Genomic DNA, 24,605 nt, shown 5'->3' with positions numbered 1-24,605 from the left:
TTGGACATTTCATTCTATCTTCTCAACTATTGCCTTGAACCAAGGAAGTAAGTATCTCTAACGTGCCTAAGGGCTTCTCTACACTTACTGGGGGATCGGCGATCGATGCAGCAGCGGTCAATTTAGCGAGTCTAGTGAAGACCTGCTAAATCAACTGCAGATTGCTCTCTTGTCGACTCCTGTACTCCACCGGATCGAGACGAGTAGGGGGAATCGACGGGGGAGCGTCTCCCATCGACATCGCATAGTATGCACCCCACGGTAAGTAGATCTAAGCTGTGTCAATTTGAGTTATGCTATTCATATAACTCAAATTGCATAGCTTAGATCAAATTTCCCCTGTAGTGTAGACCAGGCCTAAGATAGATAGGTCTCAAGACTAATACGAGCACCAATTTGGAATTCTGTAGCCCTTCCATCTGAGAACTTCAAAGTGCTTTACAAACAATAATGATAAAGCCTCATGGTACCCCTTTGAAGTGGGTTATTATCCCCATTTTACTGACAAGGAAACTGAGAGCCTGAGAGGTCAGGTGCCTGCCTGCTCAGGTGCTGAGCTCCTAAAACCCCAGATGATGTAAAGGGGAGATGTGGGAGCTTACCCTTTCTGAAAGTTAAGCTCTTTTACAGAGTTGCCCAAGGTCACACAATACATTGGTGGCAAAGCCAGAAAAAAAAAACATCTCTTCTGACTGCCAGCACTATGCTTTTAGCTACTAGATAGGCGTCATCAGCTGGATGCTTTGCCATTCTCACTATAGATGCATTTTTTTCTCCTTTGGTGTCTGCATATTTGAAATCTTGATTTTGATCTTGAACTTAATGTCTTAAAGAAGAAAGGAATAAAAACCCCTTAGTATCTGTGTCTGGCATTTTCAGGCTTTTATAACCAGCCATGACTTTAATATTAAAAAAATCAGATGTATCATGTCTATGCCCATTCACTGGCACAAATTACGTTTAATCTCTATGCAGTGCGCTTCTCAATATTGAGCAGCAGAATAAGTATGAATTATGGCATAAGTATACTTTGTGAAATTATGTCTGTGTTCTCTTCCTTGTTAATACTAGTGTGGAATGAATAATGTGGAAGAGATAATCAACAAATTACCATGAAATCTCACGGTATTCTAAAAGGGGCATGAGTGTCTTCATTAAAGAGTTCCTTAGATCCATATTTTCATAATTACTTTTCAAAATGAATCTGCTGTTGAGTTGGTTATTAATTGCATTCGAGCTGAGGTATGTGCGAATCACTTCTGTGAAAAATCTAAGCTTCCCTTCACTTTGGAAATCCTTAAAACCAAGTAAATCAGAGCTTAGCAAGGAAGCTCTGCTCGGTTCTGATGAGTTCAGTTGGGTATTGAAAGCAGAATGCTGAGGATTGTTTTCTCTCATTCCCCACATGCTGCAGCGCCTGTGGTGGCACCTGAAACTAAGAGAGACATTAATCTTTTTCTTTTTACTAAGCCATATGACAAACTGACACCGTGCTGCTGGCTGTGATCTAAGCATGGCACGGTAATGAACAGGCCTAAAGGGAGGGGGGTTGCTTAAGCTTTGGGAGAATTGTGCATGTGCTATGAATGAATTAATACGTCTGAGGCTGAGGTTTGAATCAGGCAGAGTGGGCCAAATTCTGGGGACTTGGTGCGGCTTGCTTTGAAGGCGCCTTAACTTGCACCCTGGCTAGCATGGCCCCTCTGCTTCATCCCTGTGCTAACATGTCAACCCCTTATGCTTAACAATGGACCCACCTTGTATTTAGCTTAGATGTTCTGGTTACCTTCTCCAGACCTCACAAAGAACTCTGTGAACCTGAAAAGCTTGTCCCTTCCACCAACAGAAGTTGGTTCACTAAAAGATATTACCTCACCCCCTTTTCTCTTTCATATCTTGGGACCAACGTGGTTACAACAACATTGCCTGGCTTCTATGGATCTATGATAGCTAGGCAATTGCCGGCATTTAAGATTACAGCAGATGTGACTCCTCCCTCCCACTGCCTGCTCCCTTCCACCTTTGACACATGTCCTGCACCAAGGGTTCCTGCTATGGGAGAGAGTGCAGAGCTGAGAGCTGCACCGAGGGATTCTTAACTACTTTGTGGTACCATGAAGGGACCACTGCACACCAATGAATCAGGCCCAATATAAGCGAACAAAGTCCTTCCTAGCCACCTTAATGGTGGACAGGATCCGTAATGATCTTCTTACCTCGCTGCCGCTGCGCCTTTGAGTAGATGTGGTCAGTTGCGCTGAATTATGTGGTGGTTATGCGATGTGCTCTGGGGAGTAGGGTGAGATCATTGAGCTTATTCTCACCTGTTTACCTAAGCTAGCTGATGACTCAAGTCAGCTGTCTTTGGTTTAAAAACACCCTGAATTACCTCATTGTGCCACCTACTCTGGATTTGACACTGTTCAGTTTAATTAGATATGAGGTAATTGTACTGGGAAAATTGCAATGCCAGTCTCACGATTAGGGTCGTAAGATGGGGTTGTTTGGAAAAGCAAAAAACGCAGAGACGCCCATAAAATAAGAATTAAATTGTAGTCCTCGTTAATATCAACGGAAATGTGAGTACATGCAATGAAAGGGATGAAGGATCTCATCTGTCCTCGTTACAGATAAAATGTTAAAGCAACTCAGCAGTATGTTATGTGGTTCATGATTTAAAAAGTTGGATTGCATTAAATATTACAGAACAGTAGTGAGCTGATTGTTAGAAGCAATATTTTTACTCTCTTCTGATTAGATCTAAAGGTGAGATTTTCATCCCGGCTCTGGCCCATTTGAGCCAGGATAAAGGCATCAGAGTGGTGAAAGAGACCCTAAAACAGGGGTGCTCAGACTACGGCCCACGGGGCACATCCAGCTCTCCAGCCAATTTAATCCCCCTCCCACCCTCCAAACCCCTCGATCCCAGCCCCACCCCAGAGCCTGCATTCCCAGCTGGAGCCCTCACCCCCCACGCACTCCAACCCCCTGCCCCAGCCTGGAGCCCCCTCCTGCACCCCAACCCCAATTTTGTAAGCATTCATAGCCCTCCATACAATTTCCATACCCAGATGTGGCCCTCTGGCCAAAAAGTTTGCCCACCCTGCCCTAAAAACCCCAGTTCTAGGTAGGAGAGAATTCCCTTGGCACAGGAACTGCAGAGCACAATTGCAGGCACAGCACTAAGGATCTCCTTGCAAGCCCTGGCATCAGGGGGTTGCCAGGAGTGGGAGAGGCTTGTCAGGGGCAGGCTAGGAGGCAGCATAAGGTGCTGTGAAGTTTCTGAACAGCGTTGCTGCCCATTCGGCAGTCCAAGACGCTGCTATAACTTAGACAGATCCCCATGGCTGTCTAAATTATGTCAGAGCCAGAACAGCAAAGGATTGAGGGCACAAAATCCACTTAAATTCACCAAATCCCCCACCACCGAGCTGCAAGTTCTGTGCTGCATCTCTGGATCCCACTGCAAATCTTTCAGAAGAAGCCATTATCTATTACATATTTTTAAAATTGCTTGTTGCTGTTTATATGCTTCCCACAACAGATACCTCTTTTCCTTTTTCTAGCTAGAACTCCCTATATTGGTCATGGCAACCTTTAGATTTTTGTTAACATTTTCACTTTCATTTGCTTAAAAAGTTTTTCTTATGTTTAAATGGTATATTTGGTGTATGATGCTCATCTGTAGTATTTAAATGTAAGAATCAGAATCTGCAAGCAGTGTTTAACTCTCCCGCGTGCTTCCACTCCCTTTTCTTAGTCACACTCTAGAGGCCTGAACCGTCCCCCCATGAAGTAAATGGGGTAGTGTCACTGACTTCAGTAGGAGTGAGACCATGCCCTAGAGTTTGCTATTATGCACCCTCTGTGGATTGGACACAGAGAGGACACACAAAATACACGGACCAGTGGTTTACACAACACTGAGGCCCGTGGGTGGGGGAGGCTGGGGCAGGCTGTGCCTCCCCAAACAGCCAGGCAGGGCCCCACTTCGGCGGTGTTGCTGGGATCTAGGGGCTGGGGCCACGCTGTTCGCCTTATCGGAACTCCAGTAGCGCTGCGCGCTCTGCCTCTTGGTACTCCAGGGCTGGGGAGCTGCGGGCACTAGCTAGCCTGGGGTGGGAGCCGGCAGCTGGGGGTGTGTGTGAGGGCTCTGGGTTCCGGGGGCGTGGCCTCAGGTGGAAGGGGCGGGGCTGGGGGCTAGCCTCCCTCAGCCAGCAGTGCACACGCCACCCATGCTGAGGCCTATGAGTAAGTGACATTGTTGTCACTACTCATGGGCCCAATGAAAGGTTCATTGAAATCAATGGGCCTCTTTCTTTTGACTTGAGTGGGTTTTGGAGCAGGCCCCATGTTAGGAAATATTTACGACCAGGGGTATTTCTGTTTAAAATATTTATTTGCTGATCGTGCTGAGTTATACTGTTAGTCTTCCATTTTTGCTCATACAGTAGCAGTATAAAGCAACGCAAATGTGAATAATCAAAGTGTTACTTGGAAGACATACTGTCTTTCCTCCCATCCATAACCTTGGGGGCTGCTTAATTTCCTTCAACTTTTCTATAGTGTTTGATTAATGGGAAAACGTGAGGAAGAAAATTAGCCACCCACTTGCTGCTTCCAACAAAAGTGTATCTATTTGAAAAAAATAAAGAATTAAATGGTATTAGACCAGGTGTTCTCAAACTGGGGGTCGGGACCGTTCAGGGGGTCGCGAGGTTATTACATGGGGGGGTTGCGAGCTGTCAGCCTCCACCCTAAACCCCGCTTTGCCTCCAGCATTTATAATGGTGTTAAATATATAAAAAAATGGTTTTAATTTATAAGGGGGGGTCGCACTCAGAGGCTTGCTATGTGAAAGGGGTCACCAGTACAAAAGTTTGAGAACCACTGCATTAGGCTGCATGCTTGACAAAGACATCTATAATAATAGCAGTTACTTACATTGCAACCATCATAGTGCAACTTGATCAAGTAATAAAAAGGAAAAGCCTGACTACTTGAATATAAGGAAATTGCTCTTGAAAACAAATAAACACATCTTCCTCATATTCACGCTTTGGATTGTTACCTCCCACTTAGTGCATCTATATACTATTTAAACAGATAAAAATATTATTCATTTTCCATTAATTTAGTATTCCAATAGAAATATTTAAATAAATGGTATTCTATTATTGTTTAACAGTGCAATTAATCGTGCAATTAATCGTGATTAATTTTTTTAATTGCTTGACAGCCCTAGTTATCTCCATTATCTCCCTTAATAGAAGCAGTTGAGTCAGAAGCTCTAGAATTTTTTTGTGACAGTTTGATAGACATCAATTTGAGATGGAAAATCAGAGTACTGCACAAGCGCACCCATGCACACACAAAGGCTGAAGGCTGAACTAAATCACCACTAAATGCCCTACCACTTCTGTGATTAAATTGCAAGGTCAAATAAATTGTTGTTTTTATTCTCATTGTTTGTTTTTTGTCTTATACAACGCTTGGAGCCTCATTGTGTTAGGCACTGTTGTAAATTCACATTGTAAGAGACAGTCCTCCCCAACCCCCCAAGGAGATTATGATGTAAATAGATAAAATAAACAAAGGGTGGGAGAAAGGAAATATCATCTCCATTTTATTAAATTAATTATTAATTATGGATAGGAATGGAGGCACAAAGCGATTAAGGGCCTGAGTCAAATACTGTGGAAGTCACTGTTCCTAACTGACTTGTCCAAGGACACATAAGAAGGCTGTACTGAATGGGAACTTGTCATAGATTTCATCCCCACTCTGGACTTTAGATTACAGATATGGGGACCTGCATGTGAACCCTTAAACTGAATTACCAGCTTAGATCTGGTTGTGCTGCCACCACTCAAATAGTTTGAATCATTTGGGAAACTCTGTCTTCCCCCAAAAAACCTTTCCCTCCCTGGGTAGCCTTGAGAGACTCCTCCACCAATTCCCTGGTGAACACCAATCCAAACCCTTGGATCTTAAAACAAGGAAAAATTAACCATCCCCCCTCCTTTCCTCCACCAATTCCTGGTGAGTCCAGATCCAACCCCCTTGGATCTTAAAACAAGGAAAAATTAATCAGGTTCTTAAAAAGAAGACTTTTAATTAAAGAAAAGAAAGGTAAAAGAAAACCCTCTGGGAGAGATTAGCATACCAGCTACTCTCACAGACAACAGATTCAAAACACAGAGGATGTTCCCCTGGGCAAAAACTTAGTTACACAAAAAATACCCAATTTGATTATTCCCTAATGCCCAAGACAAGTTACAAAGAAAATAAACATAAACCTATTTATTTCCTTCACTAATACTCACTACTTGATAAGAGGCTGAATTCTGGAGCTTTCCCACTCCGGTCAAAACTTAAACGGAAACTAAACAAAGGAAACTTCCCTCCTTCCTTTTGAAACATCTTATCCCCCCATTGGTTCCTCTGGTCAGGTGTCAGCTAGGTTAGGTGAACTTCTTAACCCTTTACAGGTAAAAGAGGTATTAACCCTTAACTCTCAGTTTATGACAGAACTGTACTCAGATCTTCTAAGCCCCACTCCAGGGCCTTTACCACAATGCCACATCTATGTACAGACGGGTGTAAAAATAAAAGATTAGATAATATAGTTGGTTTTCCTAGTTTTGCACTCACTAGGAAACCATGTGCTCTAATGTGTGCCTGATCTTGCAACAGTGCAGGTGCTTAACTTGTAAGTGGAGAATCTAGCTAGGGTTAGGTTCTGCTGGTATCTTCCTTCCTTTTTCCTAATTTATGTATATTACTGTGTGGATAACTCATAACGACTAATTCATTTTGATGAACTTCTCCTCCCTTGTGTTTATGTCTGTACAGATAGCGTGATTTTCTCAGATTTATTTGCTTTTTCAAATTATTTGCTGAATAATTCTTGTAAATAATACCTGCTCAGTAGTTCATTTTTAGGCAGCCAACATGAAAGGTTTTTGCATAATTCTAAGAATCAGATTTCTGGAGTGAATAGTCATGAATTCAAAATTCACTTCCCATGAATATTTTCTAACGTCTACTATTATTGGAAATGAATAGCTAATATAATGAATATACTTGCCTAAAACTTTGTTTTGATGAATATTCCTGCCAGTGAAGTTCTTCACTAGAATATTCATGGAAAGTAAACACACAGGGGAAGGTACACAGGTAAAGTGTATTAATTTGCAAACGTGAATTAATATTCATGAAAATTATTTATAATATTCACTCATGTCTACTTACGTGTATATAGCCATGTCTGTTTTAGGGTAGAGTACATCTGCGGAAAACAGCAATTCATTTTATTATCATCACAAAACAGTATGTAAGAAAAACTATGAAACATGTATCTATATTGTTTTGTCTCACTTTGGCAAAGCAAAGTGCTATCTATGTCCTAAGCACTATATATTTTTTAGCTAATCCCTGCAATACCCCTCTCAGGTAAAGTGAGTATTGTAATCCCCATTTTACTGATAGGGAAAATTGACACACATAATAGATAAATTACTTACTCAAGAACACAGTGAGTCAGTGGTGGAGAAGGGATTATTTTAAAATGTTCCTAGTGTCTGGATGTTTGCTTAGTTTGCTAAGGCACACTGCTTTCAGGTGTAGGTCACTAATTTTGTAATTTAGCCCAGGCCAACATGGACCAAAATTTGGCATCTGACAGCTATTCTAATTCCCAAATCCCAATAAAAATCTCCTAAACCAGCCAGTCACCTTGACATGAAAAATTGGATGGTATTTTGGATTATCAGAGAACTTTCCAAGCAATGTATGGGACATGTGGGACACATGGCACTGAATAGTTACCTGTTCTCAAAACATTTCATGTGAGTGCATAGAATAAGAGATGTCACCCATTGGTCTGCTGTCAGTTTAATATGTGAATACACAATGCAAAGGATCCCTGCCATCTAAGAAAGCAAATTTATGTATGTGTTAAATAAAAGCAAATAATGTTTAACAAATAACTTCTTAAACACGTTTCAAATTCTTTTCGCTGCAAACCAAGAAGACTGAAATCCTTAGGTGATTTATTTTGAAATTATTCACAAATGTATCTGTGATTTTTGTTGTTGTTGTTATCGCATGTATGAAGAGTTCATAAATAGTTTGTTGGGAATACTCAATATTTAAAATGTTTGCTTTCTTGGCATCAATCACATAATTGAATCCTCCAGGACTGACCTTTCCACCCATACACTGATCCAATGACTTGGGACAGCATATAAGTGCAAGACTTGGCCTGAGCAAACCCAATTGCAAGAACAGGGCCTTGAGTAGTTACATAAATCACTTGGCATTGTCTTTGTAACTTGATTGAATGATTTGAATAATTTACCAGCAGAACATTCATAATGAATATTAAAATAAATATACAAACCAAAATTCAGTTTTGAGGGAGATTTTCAAAGGCACAAAGGACAGTTTAGATTCCTGACTTCTACTGAAAATCAGTGGGAGTTGGGCAACTAACCTATATTTTGTGCCTTTGAAAATCTCCCCATTGATGAATAGCTGATCTTAAAATTCACTTTTCAACAGTGTTTGTTTGCACTGGCAAAACTCAGCCCTTGGGACGTTAGAGGAAAGGAACTATGAGTTTGTCTACACTTACCAGGCGTTCAACGTGCGGTGATCAATGCGTCGGCAGTCAATTTTAGTGGGTCTAGTGAAGACCCACTAAATCGACCGCCGATTGCTCTGTCGACTCCTGTACTCCACCTGTATGAGAAGCGCCAAGTGAGTCGACGGGAGAGCATTTCCAGTCGACATCGAGTAGTGTGGACCCCGCGGTAAGTAGATCTAAGTGCATCGACTTCAGCTACATTATTCACGTAGCTGAAGTTGCGTAACTTAGATCGATCTCCCTCCGTAGTGTAGACAAGGCCTTAAAGTCACATTAGCTGAGGTGTAAATGCTAATGTGCACCTGTGTGTTGCACACTAACTGAGCCATGTGGATCCTTCTGTCACACACACTACAATTTCCCTAGTGCACATTAACATAGTACCTTTTGAAACAGGACTACATTAACATGTACTAGGGAACTTTTAGTGCACACCAGCTGGGTCCATACAGACCAGTTAGTGCACAACACACTGGTGTACATTAGAATTTACACACCAGCTAGTCTGGACCAAGGTACTATGTAGACAAGTCCTACGGAAGAGTTGCAGATGCAGTCAAAACGAAATTCATTTTCAAATTGAAACAAATACTTGGGAAAAGTATTCACTCTGCTCAGTGAACAGCACTAACCTGTTTTCTTTATTTGTAATTTAACTGTCATTGGCTCTTCAAGGTGCCAAATCTTACTACTGTACTTATGTGGAAATTTCCTCATACACTTTATTTAAACATTTTCCCCCTACTGATATCTGATAATGTTTCATATCAGCAAAGATTGCTTCATCTCAGGACTGGCAAACACTGTTTCTTACCTGATAGCTTATTTGGAATACATTTGAAAAAATGTAAGACACATGCTGACAACATTTAAAACAAATCATGAGGGAATAAAGAAAAAGAAGAAATGTTTTTATCTCCCATGTAGTAACTGGGAAAAGAGAGAGTTCCTACATTGATTATCGTTGGGTTGTGTAATTTTTCTCAGTGTACCTGGTGATTAAGCAGTTATCTCAAAAGAGTGAATGTTACAGTCCAGTGGATTCCCAAGGTCACTGTAATTGGCAGATGGAAGAAGTTCCATCCTATCAACTTTCAGAATGGCACAGACTGTCTGCTTGCTTGACAGAACAGTAGAATAGATGAATTCTGCTTATACTGAGAGTGGGCTGCATAGCAATCAGCCAAATCCGTCAAACTGTATTATTTTTACACACAATGTGCTTTTCTTCCTGTAAAGCAGAAGCTTGCCTTTGTTTTCTCATAGAAAAAGTATATGCATCTCTCCTCTCCTTTGAAATGTCCTCTCAGCTCTTTGCTACAATTCCAGATTGCACGAGCACCTCCAACTCTAACTCATGTCTTTCTGCTGCTGCAGACTGTTTGAAATGGTGCAATAATTTGTTTGCATCTCAAAGAGCTACAGTACGAATGGTTGACATAGGCCCTTTCAAACCTTATCTAGTTCTGAACCTACTTACAGAAAATTCTTTTGTGGATGTTAAAAATTGTATTGGTAGAATAATGTGCATGTTTGCAATGGCTTACACGGGTCTCAATTAAAAAGCCTCTTCCTGTTTGAAAGATTTGATGCAATACTTCAAGGGCCTAATGCAACTCTCATTTGGATCAATGGAAAGAAGATACCTCATTTACCTGAATGGGAGTTCAATTCAGGCCCCAAATGGTAACTACCAGTATTAGTGGTAATAGCTTTCAAACCAGCAGAAAATTTTTAAATTGACCCACTTTAATCCAGTTCTTCTGTGTTATAAGGGGAATAAACGTGTATTTTTTTACAGTTAAGGAAATAACAGTGTTAAGGGTCACAGTGCAATGTTTTAGCATATATATATAAATAAATAAAATACATTTAGCAGAATCCTTTTGCTTTACTATTTATATATCCCTTATTTTGGTATTGAAGGATGGGAGAACATCAAATTAACTATCTTGGTTCTGCTTTGAGGACATCAGACCTTGAAACAACAACCTTCCTTTAAAAATGAGTAATTTGTTAGCTGCTTCATCATCAGGAATCCTCAACAATGGCTTATTTTGTTTACTGCGCAATTATGTCCATGGCCCCTGGATTCTATGAGTTCTAGTGGAACTGAAATCCAGTGGAAAGTTTCACTATTCACTATTCATTCATCTGCACTGAGAAAATAGAGCAAATCACTCCTAAAGGAGCAAAAAGGTAGACTCCACAAATTTAGTATTGCAATTATGAGAAATAATAATGTGTTCTGTGCAGAACAGCAAAATATCCTTTGGTTGAAAAAAGAAGGGAGCGAAAAGCCAAGATTATTAAAATTGTTTAGTGTTTCAGTTCCCAACTTCAGATACCTTAAAAGAGGTCTAATTTTCATACAGTGCTGAGTAACTTCCCTCTGAAATGAGGTCCTTTAAAGCCTCTCAAATTGAGCACCGAAAAATTGTTATCCCCAAAGCACTAATCACATTTGAAAATCATGGCTGAATACTCTAAGCACTAGAGAGGAAGTGTGATTTAAGTATAAGGCTGACCAGCTTGGTATCGTTAAAATAAGAACTGACCCCAAGCTGATGTTTGAAGAAGTTGACACAATTTTTCCCTCTTTCCCATTTTTGTACATGATTGTGTCATAGACCAGAGTAAAATACCTTCTTGCAGTCTTAATCTGTACAAAGGATTTTGCAACAAAACCTGATTTAAAAAACCAATAAATTCACAAGGCTAAACTCTCCATTGTTTGGGATTTTCTTACTAACCTATAACTGGCAAATGGACCAAAATGTTCACTGAGGTAATGTAAATTTCAACGAACCTAAGCAGCATTACAGTTGAAACTCAGCTGAGTTTCCCCATACTATATAATTCCCATTCCCATAACTGGTCCCCCATAAACACCAATGTATATGTCCATATCTTCCAGTTGTTAGCCTCGATGGCTTGTTACCAAGACCTGGTATACTCAGGGGCAAGTTGGACCTAAACTCTATAGTAAAATCCCTAGTTTTTCTAGCAATGGAAATTCTATGGCAGCATCATTTAAATTTAAAAAAATAGAGGGTGTGTGTGTGTGTGTATATATGGATTAACTATGAAAATTAGCAATGTAGTCAGTATAGTCACCTCTGTATGTATTTTGTTAATAAATTCAATTTATTTGAGGCTGTTCAGCATTTTCCTTTTTCAGTGTGCTTCAGAAGATTGCATTGATCATGCATCACTGACTCATGGAAGTTGTCAGGGGAGATGCTGTAGGTTTTGGCACCTCTGGAGGCCTGGGAAGTGGTTTGAGATTGTGGGATTCTTGGCTAAAATGATTAGCAGTGAAGTAGTTTGTGTTATCTGCAAAACAGACATTGATTTCTACAAATTTATTCATTGTGTGCAATTTTTTCAGCTAGTATATTTATGTTAATATATGTTAGCTGATAGGTTGTTTGCAATCTATAAACTTTGAGCATATCTTTGCTGATTCATTATTCTTTGCATGTGATTAGTTAGTTAAGGCACCTGGTATTGCTTCTGCTGCTTTATTGAGTGATTGTAATGAGGCAAGCACTTGCAATGCAAGTAGTGTACATCCTTGTACGTGTGTGTGTGTGTGTGCATAAAGGTGTTTGCATAAAGAACAGCTCTCTTCCCAACTCTCAGGTGAACAAACATCCATTCACACAAATGCTCATGGAAAAGTGCAAACATGGCCTAATTCAAAATAATTCCAAATCAGAGTTAATGTTTGTGAAGGCTCCTAAGCAAAGTAAGCTGTCATGGGATAAGAGGGAAGGTCCTCTCCTGGATCAGTAACTGGTTAAAGGATAGGAAACAAAGGGTAGGAATAAACGGTCAGTTTTCAGAATGGAGACAGATGTGAATTTCCCCCAGGGTTCTGTACTCGGACCAGTAGTGTTCAACATATTCATAAATGATCTGGAAAAAGGGGTAAACAGTGAGGTGGCAAAATTTGCAGATGATACAAAACTACTCAGGATAGGTAAGTCCAAAGCAGATTGTGAAGAGTTACAAAGGGATCTCTCAAAACTGGGTGACTGGGCAACAAAATGGCAGATGAAATTCAATGTTGGTAAATGCAAAGTAATGCACATTGGGAAACATAATCCCCACTATACATATAAAATGATGGAATCTAAGTTAGCTGTTATCACTTAAGAAAGAGATCTCAAAGTCATTGTTGTTTGTTCTCTGAAAATATCCATTCAATGTCCAGCGTCAGTCAAAAAAGCTAACAGAATGTTGGGAATCATTACGAAAGGGATAGATAATAAGACAGAAAATATCTTAGTGCCTCTATATAAATCCATTGTATGCCCACATCTTGAATACTGAATGCACATCGATCACTCCATCTCAAAAATATATATTGGAATTGGAAAAGGTACAGAAAAGGGCAAAAAAAATGATTAGGGGTATGGAAGAGCTTCGATATGAAGAGAGATTACTAAAACTGAGACTGTTCAGCTTGGAAAAGAGATGATTATGGGGAGAGGTGATAGAGGTCTATAAAATCATGACTGGTGTGGAGAAAGTAAATAAGGAAGTGTTATTTACTCCTTCTCATAACACATAGGGGTCACCAAATGAAATTAATAGGCAGCAGATTTAAAACAAATAAAAGGAAGTATTTCTTCACACAATGCACAGTCACTTTGCCAGAGGATGCTGTGAAGGCGAAGACCATAACAGGGTTCAAAAAGAACTAGAACTTCTTCATGGAAGAAGGGCGGCCAGCACCTCCTTTGGCCCACGCTGCTTTGTGCAGCCCCCATTGGCCTGGAGCGGTGAACCATGGCCAGTGGGAGCCGCGATTTGGCCGAACCTGCGGACTCAGCATGTAAACAAACTGGCCAGGCCCGCCGGGGCTTTCCCTGAACAAGCAGCGGCCCAGGTTTGAGAATCACTGCTTTAAACGACCACAAAAGATGCTGGGAGTGGAAACTCTGGCCCATTGGTTTTTATTCCGAGAGACCGATGTAGCGGATATGAACAGCAATTTCTGAATCCAGATGGCTTATATTTCAATATTAGTAATATAATATCATAACCAATATTCAAGTTCAGCCTTTTTTATCCTTTAAGAAATGCTGTACCAAGGCTCATAGCACATAATTTGAAATCTTCTGACTTAGTGCTAAAATATTACAACCATAGGATCCCCTGAGTCCTGAAGTTTGCAAAGATCATTTCTTTTTTAGATTAAACCAAATTTCTGTAGGAGACATTCTATTGTTCAGAGTAATAATTGTTTCATATAAAATATAAGAAACAGACGGGTCCTAAATTAGTAAGGAGGCTTACTGAATACCTGATTGTGTAACTTATCTCAGCACATCATACTATAAAAATTGTGGTTTTGCTAGAGACTTTGCAAGCCGCCAATACATGTCGTTTTCTACATCGGTATCTTTTAGAATTGTCATGGATGTGCACGCTCTTCTCACGTGGGGAGAAAGCATTTTTTCAGTCAACCAAGTTTATATACCAAGTTAATACCTGACTTTTCTGCTAGTGCAAAGCTAACCTTGTATGTTTTGTTTCATGAAAATTCTCATTATGAAACTAGAAACAGTTATGACATACTTTTGAATTTTGCCAAATGCAGTAGATTTTACCCAGCATTATTATTAGTATTTATTAATGTGTATTAAAGTAGCACCTAGAGACCCCAATCAGGAATCAGGACCCCCACTGCATTAGGTGCTGTACCGCACAAAATCGAAAGGCCATCCCTACCCCACAGAGCCACTTTTGCAAGTTTATCCTCACTTTAGACAACCTATTGTTATTGCTTAGGGATGATTGTGTTTCCAACATGTTATGCATATTGCTTACTGTGATGGGTATACAAACCCCACACTGGACAACAAGAGGTTAAGGAGCTGCTCTGGGCTCAGCAGACTCTGCCCCATGACATCTGCAAGGCAAGCACAGGCTGGAGGAGGAGCTTAAAAGGGACCAGAACAGCTCACTTGTGGACAGATTAGGAAGGAGAGCAGACATTCAACTTTCAGTTCCTGAGGAAAGGGCAGAGGGAAGGCTTCTCAGACAGCCACTGCTTGAAGGCCCCTCCCTGAGGGAAGGGAGGGCCAAATCCTGATGCACCCTGAGGAGGAGTCATTCCCCTGAATCTCTTACTAATTCAGTTTATTTGTGATAATTACCCTTGCTTTTTGTTCATGGGCTACCCTGGAGAAAGAGAGACTTTGGAGTGACCTGGCTGGAGAGCCAAGTCACAGGAAGAGACAGGCCACTTTTGGCAGGAGACCTCCAGTGAAGAGAAAGCTGCTATGCCATGTCTGGCCATAAGGAGGTGGTGAGTTGACCCCTGTGATGAGTTGACTCCTTCATACTTGCATTTCATGAAACTCCTTCAGCACCACTTTTATCAATTAAAAGCCATTCTACCCTCAGAGAGGCATGTGTCACTCCCACTGATTCCAATAGGGGATGCATAAGCAGATCATTGGGCTTAATTTGACCCTAAGTGAAACTGAGGGTTGTGGGGGGTTTTAAGTGAGATAACCTAGAAGGAAAGAAGATACCTTTCACTAATGGTGTCAGTCATAGTCCACATTATATTATTATGTATTTGCTTTTCATGTTTAATCATTAGCAGTATAGCCAAGATAAGGAAAGAAAACATCTGTGTATCCTAAAGGAAAATTAACTTCTTTTGAAAGGTCAGCATAATTTAACTGCATAGTCATCATTCCAACATCAGATATCTTAACCTTGATAAGAGACATTTTCAGGATTGTTAGATGGTGGTTTATATATATTTTTTGCCAATGTGAAATTAGTTTATAAATGATAGAACTATAAATGGAATGATATAACTAGAATGGAACTGGAGACCTCAGTCTTGTGACTCAAACTTCCCCTGATGAAGCTTAAGTAGATCTGAGATACAGGATCAGGGTCCTAGAGTTTTTTACAGATTCCTGATAGGCTATCAATAGCCTCTTGAGATTAGGTGTTCCTTGGGTGAAACATTGTGGCTTTGAAATAAAAACTTCTATTTCCTAAGCACCACCGGTAATTAGCTGCTAGGTAGTTTACTATAAACTTCAAAGAGAAATCAAGACAATGATATTACTACATTCACAGTTCATCTAAATGTTAACATCTCCTTTTGATCTCTGAATTAACAGAATACAGTGATACACAGGAACCATTTGGTTACATTGTCAACGTCTAACAATATATATGTAAACACACTATAGTGAGGTGGTGTGGCCTCCCTCCCAGCCAGAGAGGGAGGGACCACTCTCTCCGCCCAGCTGGGTGGAGTCCAGCGAGGCCTGGCCCTCCCACCGGAAGTTGAGAGGCGGTGCAGGAAGTACAAAAGGCAGAGCCCCTAGCCCAATGAAGGCCAGGCCAAGGAAGGCGACAGATGCTTACTGCTGCCCACCGACCCTGCTGCCGAGCTAGGCAGCAGCCCAGACCTTAAGAGGTCCGAGGCCGAGGAGGAGCTGGTGGGATTGCCAGCAGCCGAATACTCTGACAAGCCTGAGAAACCGGAGCCGGATCTGGAACTCAGGTAGGAAGTAGCCCCGGGGTTTAATTCAATGGTGTTGTGGCTTAAGAGCTAGTCAGCATATTACGGGAGGATCCCCGCTGACCCAGCGGCAGGATACCCCACCGCTGTTGGCCCTGGGCTGGAACGCAGTGGAGTTGGGCGGGCCTGTGTTCCCCTACCCCTGCCACCTCACTCCTCGGGTGCCAGCCTGCACACCACAGGCCATGTGGCCACTGCTTGCCCGCACTCCCCTGCCCACGGGTTAGCGCTATAGACTGCTTACTGACTCTACCCTGCCTAGGCGCCTAAGGCCTCTTGACCATTGGGAATTAATCCTGGTACAAAGGCTGGGACGCTGCACCTACACTGCTAATTCCCCCAACAGTAGGCCGCGGTCCTGGTGATATACTGAGGCAGGGTGATGGCTGCTCCTGTACTACACACACACCAAACACAATCATTATCTACTAATATGTCCCTAAAGGCTTAATCTGGGTCAATTAGCCTGCTATCTGTGTAACCCTTTCTGGCCCTGTGTCACAATAATAATATAACTTCTTTCTTTCAATGTATTTACTGTCCCTGTCCCCAACTCTAGCTGCAATGGCATAATGGGGTGGTCTTGGGGAGCACAGCTAAGGTGACGTACTATGACATTGATTTTCTAAGTGTTGTATCTTTTTTTGTCATGTTCAGCCTTGGGATAAGTGATTTTTAAATAAATCTAAATAAAAGGTGGGAAGAAAAAGAACAGTTCCCTTGCTAGCAAAGGGGAAACAAGTAGGAGGTGCTTTTTAATGTGCTCAGAGGCAGCCTTCCAGGAGGAAAGTAAAGACAGCTAAATCGAGAGAGACAATCTGGATTGCCTCAATCTATGTACAAGAGTCCTCCGTCCCTAAATATAAAGTAGTTGGGCAGAAAGGTGGTAGCTCGAAACATCCAATACCATGAAGGTAACCAGCTATTCAGATTAAATACTGAAAACATGTTTACTTTAGGAATATGAATTGAGAGGAGAAGGGAATCTAATCCCTCAAAGCGGAATCACAAATCAAACACGTCACTTGAAACAATCACAGACTTCCTTCACTCGACTTCCCCGTAAAATGGAGTCTCACCATACGTAACATGAGGCTTGATGCTGCTCCCACTGCAGTCAATGACAGGTTTGGCATTGACTTCAGAATGAGGCCCTAACCCTGTCTGGTACATGTATGCCACTGTATGCTGCAATGTGCTCATTTTAGCAGAACTGGTGGCATGATTCTAAGCAATGAGTATCTGTGTAGACAGCGTGGATTAGCATAGTGAAGGTAGCATGTAAATAGAAATGAAGATTTTGTGGTTCATAAATATTTGCTGCTCCAAGATCAGGAATATATCAGTAGCTCATATCCTAGAATCTTCCAAATACTTCACAATGATTCATTTGCTTTACATATGTGTGTGACACAGAGAACTTCAGAGAAGCAATGAGAACAGAGACCGTTATTATTTCAGTAATATTAAAAACATGGAAACAAGCAGAGTTGCCACCAATAAAAAGTCATCATTTACTAGCCATTACCACAACATGCTGGGGTATTTCCCTATAGAACAAACAGGAAATAACTTCTGCATTTTGGAGACTATGGTACAGTAACTGCTGGTAAATGTTGACTTTATGACAACCACTGCACCTGAAATTTACAGCTACTTCTACCTGCCTTTTCATTTTGAGGAGGCCAAGGGTTGACCCCGCTTACCTACCGAAGGCCAGCTCAGATGAGGATGGATAATTTAATTTTGTTTTGGTCTCTTTATTTTCAGGCGGTAAATCTTTCCTTTCCTAATGCTTCCCATATTCTTGGCTGCCCTTTGCTGTGACTACTGCATCTTGTCCGAGACCTTATGTGCTACGTGATATCTCCTGGATGCTGAATTGTCTAATTTTTTATCAGCCTCTGTGAACCACAGAGCTCCGCTGAAACTGTAGTTCAGCATCCTGACGTACCAGCTTAATCTTTTACTAGCATTAAAAAAAAAACTGACAAACTTACAGCTTTACACCAGCAATAATGATAGTGAGGAAACATTTCTCATGAGATAATCCTATCTTTGCAATGTTAGAGATAGTTCCCCTCCGGAACTGTTAAACATGAGGCTCAAAGACTATCTTGCTCTTATGACTTGAACTATATTTTAAAAATCCCCTCCCCTGAATAGATTATTAAAATAGAGTTGCATATTAGTTCTCCAGACTAACACTGTTCAGTGGCACAGGCTTTCCTTCATGGGCCTTGAGGATTGTTATTACGTTAGTTGAGCTAATTCAACAAAGATGGGCTCCTTGACTTAATTAGAAAGTGCAACCTTGGTTCCTTTGTGTACACACACTTCATATTATTGTGCCTGAACTTGTCATGAACTAAGGGGATTTGATTATTAAGTATGAAGGTGGAAAGGCAACCTGCAGGTTTGATTAAGGGATTCTTGTTTATCAAACCAGGAGAGGTAGGAGGAAAACACTAGGAAAGAACGTAGGGGGAGATTTTCAAAGGGAAATAATCATATTCCCATTGACTTTCAATTCGAGCTTGGTGCCTAACTGCCATCTGTGCCTCTAAAAATTTTCCCCAGGCTCACCACTTTAAAGGAACAGATTTCATCACTGTAGATGATCTTAATTCAATCTAGGCTGTTCTTCTCCCAAAGTAAAAGTCCTATGAATACTATGGGTGATGAGAACTATAAATTCCAATGCTGACTCTCAAGACACAGTACCTAGTTCCTACGTACATGGATGCCAGTTAGCAGTTTTACCCTGGACAACCTTCAGGATTCCAAAGAATGACAGCTGGAGGCTGCAAATGTCACTTCAGGGGGATGACTATCACAGCCTGATGTAATATGCATCTACTCCGAAGCTCTTACCTCCAGCTCACTCTCCTTCTCAGGCCAGCAGATTTCTTTCTTAATGTGGCTGCTCTGAGTGACCAATTCTAGGGAAGACAATCCCGTTTACATATTCATATCTGTAGACCACTTGTCTCCACTTGGGGCTGGAAACATCCTCCCTCCTCGTTTCCTGTTAGAAAGGCCAGAAGGCCAGACTGAAACCGATGGCCTCAGGATGGTAATGTGGTGTATCTTAATCCATCATGTTTCTTCAGAAAGGGTAGCAGCTCTATTACTGTGGCCTGACTACTGCCATGACCTTCTGTGCTATAATGTTCATGTTGCCCTAGGTCTCCATTTTAACATTAAAATATCTCAAATTATTAACTTTCCAAAAATGTAATAAACATGCAGAGAATTCTTCAGTGACAAGCAATCAACTGGACACAACCTATTTAGTATTTCAGTTCATTTATTTAAACTACCATTTTCATTTGCACAGCAGTTACGACATTTAAATCAATACACACAGAATAAAAATGCTTTGATTCATAATCCTTTGTGCTGGGGTCATCAATAGTTCATTAGTCTTGCTTTGCATCTGTCAATAAATGGAGCAATTGAGAGAGAGAGAGAGAGAGCGCCCCAGGAAAAAAGTAAGCAAAATTCATATTAGGAAGCAGACATCTTTCAAATCATTGCTTTGCTTCTTAGTCCTCCCCTTTCACTTTTAGAACCCATGATATGATTATAATACAGATGTTGGTCCTGATCCTGCAGAGAGTGTCTCATGGAGCCCTATTGAAGTCAGTGGGGTTCTTCCAGGGCTCAGTGGGGCTTTGCCCAAGCACAGCTCTTGCATGATTGAGGCCAGAAATAATTTTTGAAATGCTGTCTTTTATAATCATCCTTGCCGAAGGGAAAGAGTTGCATATGACGATTTATTTTTTTTTTTTTTTATTTTTTTTTTTTTTTACAGGGAGGAAAGTAGTACTAGAGAGAAAGCAGGCCTACTAATAAATAAGCAAGGGAATGAAATTGATTTAAAAACTACCAAGTTACTGATCTCACTTTCAAATTTGATATTTTTTTAACAATTAAAATAAAGGAAAAATTTAGACAACTGGGTAGTAATGAAAACCTTGTTAAAATAGTAATTGTTTAAAGATCAAGTAGGGGAATCCATGGAATATCTGAATATGTGCAAATCAGCTAGTCCAGTTGATGTGAAAACTAGCATCTCTAAGTGCAGTTCTACTCTTCATAAGTAACTAAGGTGGTGTCATATTTACTAACCCAACATCTTGTGTCTGTTCAGTTACATCTGCTTCCTTTAGCATGGAATGAGACTCCAACCCTGCAAACATGTATGTGAGTAACTTTATGCACATGACAGGACAGGAAAAACAGGATCTTGCCTTCCATTTGATGGAAGGGCAGGAAGGGATGGGGCTATTGCCTTTTATAGTAACACAAGAGACTTTCTGCTGGTCGAGAGCCAGGATGGCTCCAGGAGGGCAAGGAGGAAGAGCTCTGCCCTGTGCATTTTACATCCCTGGCTTACGTGTGCTACAAATGACAGCATACGTTCTAGGTAATGGGTCCTGGTTCAGTACTTTAGCTGGATAAAAACATCCCTTTGAGACAAGGCTAGGAATCCACGCTCCATAGTTTTTCAGTTGACACCAGTGGGGTCAGAATTTCACTCCAGGTCCCCTCCAGCATTCTCCTGAGGGTTAAGTGGAGCTCCCGTACTGTTTCTTTGACAGAAAGAAGCTTCCCGTGTATCCCTGTAAGGCACTCACACAGCACAGGACAGGATGGGGGATTTGCTCCAAAATAATAACCATACTACTTTTTATAAAGCTTTTACCTTAAAGTATAAGGTGGCTTACACTCACAAGGTGTTTTTCATCTCTGAGGATCCCAAAGTGCTATAAAAATTCTTAGCTGTATATTGAGATCATTTCACACACCTAGGAAATGCGCACGTGTAAAAATAGCAGGTTGTAAAAACAAACAAACAAACAAACAAAGACCGACCTCACAGCAACACTGTGCACCACTTTAAAGCAGAACATATAGAGTTCTGTATTTAGGTGAAACAGCACTGTGGACTTAGGCACGTATTGTGGCTGAGACTTTCAAACTCCATGAAATCTGGGCTTCTAAAATCCAGTCTGTGTCATTAACCAGAGTTGTTATTTTGTCCGGAAGGTAAGGAATATCTCCTACTTTTGAAGGGGAAACATGCAATAGGATCTCTAATTATTATAGTTATGACTTTAATGGTAAAAATCAATCTAAAAGATAGCAGATTAAGCAAATCAGTGCTCCCAGGTTGGGACATTGGCTTCCTATTGATTCTGAAGATAGCATGCCACATACTGAATAATGGGTACCATTTCCTGGAGCATCTAGGTGTTCCTTGAAGGCCTCCAATCCAAGTAATTACTCGATCTTGTGTAGCTTGACTTGTGAGATTTGACGTTATATCAGCATAAGATGCTGGGGCTGCAGGTCATGCTACCTGACTACTATAATGTAGCAAAAATTATATTAACAACAGTTCATTACCTGGTCCCTGTCAGTCTGCACCACTAAATGTTGCAGATAAACTGGAGATCATTTCTTGTAGCAGGTTCAAATCAAAGTTGACTTACTGGTTCAACAAAACTTAAGAACACGCTTGGTAATTTCAATTTTTATCAGTTAATTAGAACTTCGCATAGTATGATTAGAAGGTCAAGAACTAAATTGTATCATTAATTAGATATTAAATAATTAGCTTGGTAGGCTTCTGGGATTCTATATGATTGCTGTCATCTTGATCATGACATATTTGTACCAGGAGTTACTAAGCATCTGAATATAATATATGCTCAAAACCTACCACACTACATAGATGCTGGAGTCAGAGTGGTAAAACAAAACATCCTATCATCAATAGCTGTTTGAAGGTCTCAGCCTTCCCATAGTGAATTGAAAAAAACAAAACAAAACAAAAAACAAACAAACAAAAAAGAAGTTTGACAGGAACTTGATTCTGTATTAATAAGGACTCTGCTGTTGGAGCACCAAGATGCTCCTGGCCTAAGAGTGGGAGGGAGGTCGAAGAAGGAAGTACCCCACTAGGATGATGCAACAAATTTTCACACTCTGCTGTGTAGCATTCAATGACTTTCAAGTTCAAGGCTAACATGGGTTTCTACCAACCCACACTGTTACAACTACTTTGCAAAGTTTGAGTGGTGTATTGTGCACTGTGTTGGAATTGAAAGTGGGGGCAGAGGTGGTTCTTGGTCCTGCTTTAAACTGGGGTCTTTGTAGCAAACCATGTAATCTGGGAACAGCAGTCAGGTGTGCAGTCAGCCAATCTATAATAAGGTGGAGTAAGTTTTAGGGAGCAGCCTGCTTTATCACTCTGTTTTTTTTTTAATTATTGTGTGTACTGTTACATTGCAATCTTCCAGCAAAAGTATTTGCTTTTAATCTAACTTTTCTGTGTGTATGTCATGAACATAAGCGTTAGGGTCCATACTTATATTCAGCACATTTAAGAGAAGAACAGTGTTGTTTAAATGGTCTAATAAAGAGATGGTAAAGAGAAAAAACAAGGTGTAGTTTAATTAAAAAAAGCTACCAACTCTTGGGAGTTCTAACACTGGAAATAAGTTATTTGCCATAATAGTATTTATTAGGGCTGTCAAGCGATTAAAAAAATTTACCGTGATTAATCGCATGTTAAACAATAATAAATGGTATCAAATTAATGTTTTTGGATGTTTTCTACATTTTCCAATATATTGATTTCAATAACAACACCGAATACAAAGTGTACAGTGCTCACTTTATATTTATTTTTGATTACAAGTATTTGCACTGTAAAAAACCAAAAGCAATAGTATTTTTCAGTTCACCCAATAAAAGTACTGTAGTGCAATCTCTTTATCATGAAAGTTGAACTTACAAATGTAGAGTTATGTACAAAAAAATCATTCACAAATAAAACAATGTAAAATTTTTGAGTCTCCTCAGTCCTACTTCTTCAGCCAGTCGCTCAGATAAACAAGTTTGTTTACATTTGCAGGAGATAATGCTGCCTGCTTCTTGTTTACAATGTCACCTGAAAGTGAGAAGAGGCATTCTCATGGCACTGTTGTAGCTGGCATAGCAAGATATTTATGTGACAGATGCGCTAAAGATTCATATGTCCCTTCATGCTTCAACCACCAATCCAGGGGACATGCGTCCATGCTGATGACAGGTTCTGCTTGACAACAATCCAAAGCAGTGCAGACGGATGCATTTTCGTTTTCATTATCTGAGTCAGGTGCCACAAGCAGAAGGTTGATTTTCCTTTTTGGTGGTTCGAGTTCTGTAGTTCCTGCGTCAGAGTGTTGCTCTTCTAAGATTTCTGAAAACATGTTCCATACCTTGTCCCTCAGATTTTGGAAGGCACTTCAGATTCTTAAACCTTGGGTCGAGTGCTGTAGCTATCTTTAGAAATTTCACATTGGTACCTTCTTTGTGTCTTGTGAAAGTGTTCTTAAAATAAACAACATGTGCTGGGTCATCATCCGAGACTGCTATAACATGAAATATATGGCAGAATGCGGGTAAAACAGAGCAGGGGACATACAATTCTCCCCACAAGGAGTTCAGTGACAAATTTAATTAACGCATTATGTTTTTAGCAAGCATCATCAGCATGGAAGCATGTCCTCTGGAATGGTGGCCGAAGCATGAAGGGGTATAGGAATGTTTAGCAAATCTGGCACATCAATACCTTGCAATGCCGGCTACAAAAGTGCCATGTAAATACCTGTTCTCACTTTCTGGTGTCTTTGTAAATAAGAAGAGGGCAACATTATCTCCTGTAAATGTAAACAAACTTGTTTCTCTTAGCGATTGGCTGAACAAGAAGTAGGACTGAGTGGACTTGTAGGCTCTGAAGTTTTACATTGTTTTGCAGTTATGCAACAAAAAAAATCTACATTTGTAAGTTGCACTTTCACGACAAAGATTGCACTATAGTACTTGTATGAGGTAAATTGAAAAATACTATTTTTGTTCACCATTTTTACAGTGCAAATATTTGTAATCGAAATCAAAGTGTATATTATTTTTGATTACAACACATAATACAATATATATGAAAATGTAGGAAAAAATCCAAAATATTTAATAAATTTCAATCGGTATTCTATTGTTTAACAGTGAGATTAAACTGTGATTAATTGCAATTAATTTTTTTAATAGCAATTAATTTTTGGGCTAATCATGTGAGTTAACTGTGATTAATCGACAGCCCTAGTATTTATATATCGTATTGCAGTGTTGTTGTAGCTGTGTTGGTCCCAGGATACTAGAGAGGTAAGGTGGGTGAGGTAATGCCTTTTATTGGACCAACTTCTGTTGGTGAAAGAGAGAAACTTTTGAACTTACACACAATGGCCTTACATAAGAATGGCCATACTGGGTCAGACCAGTGATCTAGCTAGCCCAATATCCTGTCTTCTGACAGTGCCCAGTGCCAGATGGATCAGA

This window comes from Trachemys scripta, chromosome 7 (genome assembly GCF_013100865.1).
Source record: "Trachemys scripta elegans isolate TJP31775 chromosome 7, CAS_Tse_1.0, whole genome shotgun sequence".
Lineage (NCBI taxonomy): Eukaryota > Metazoa > Chordata > Testudines > Emydidae > Trachemys > Trachemys scripta.
Note: the sequence above shows the minus strand (reverse complement) of the source record.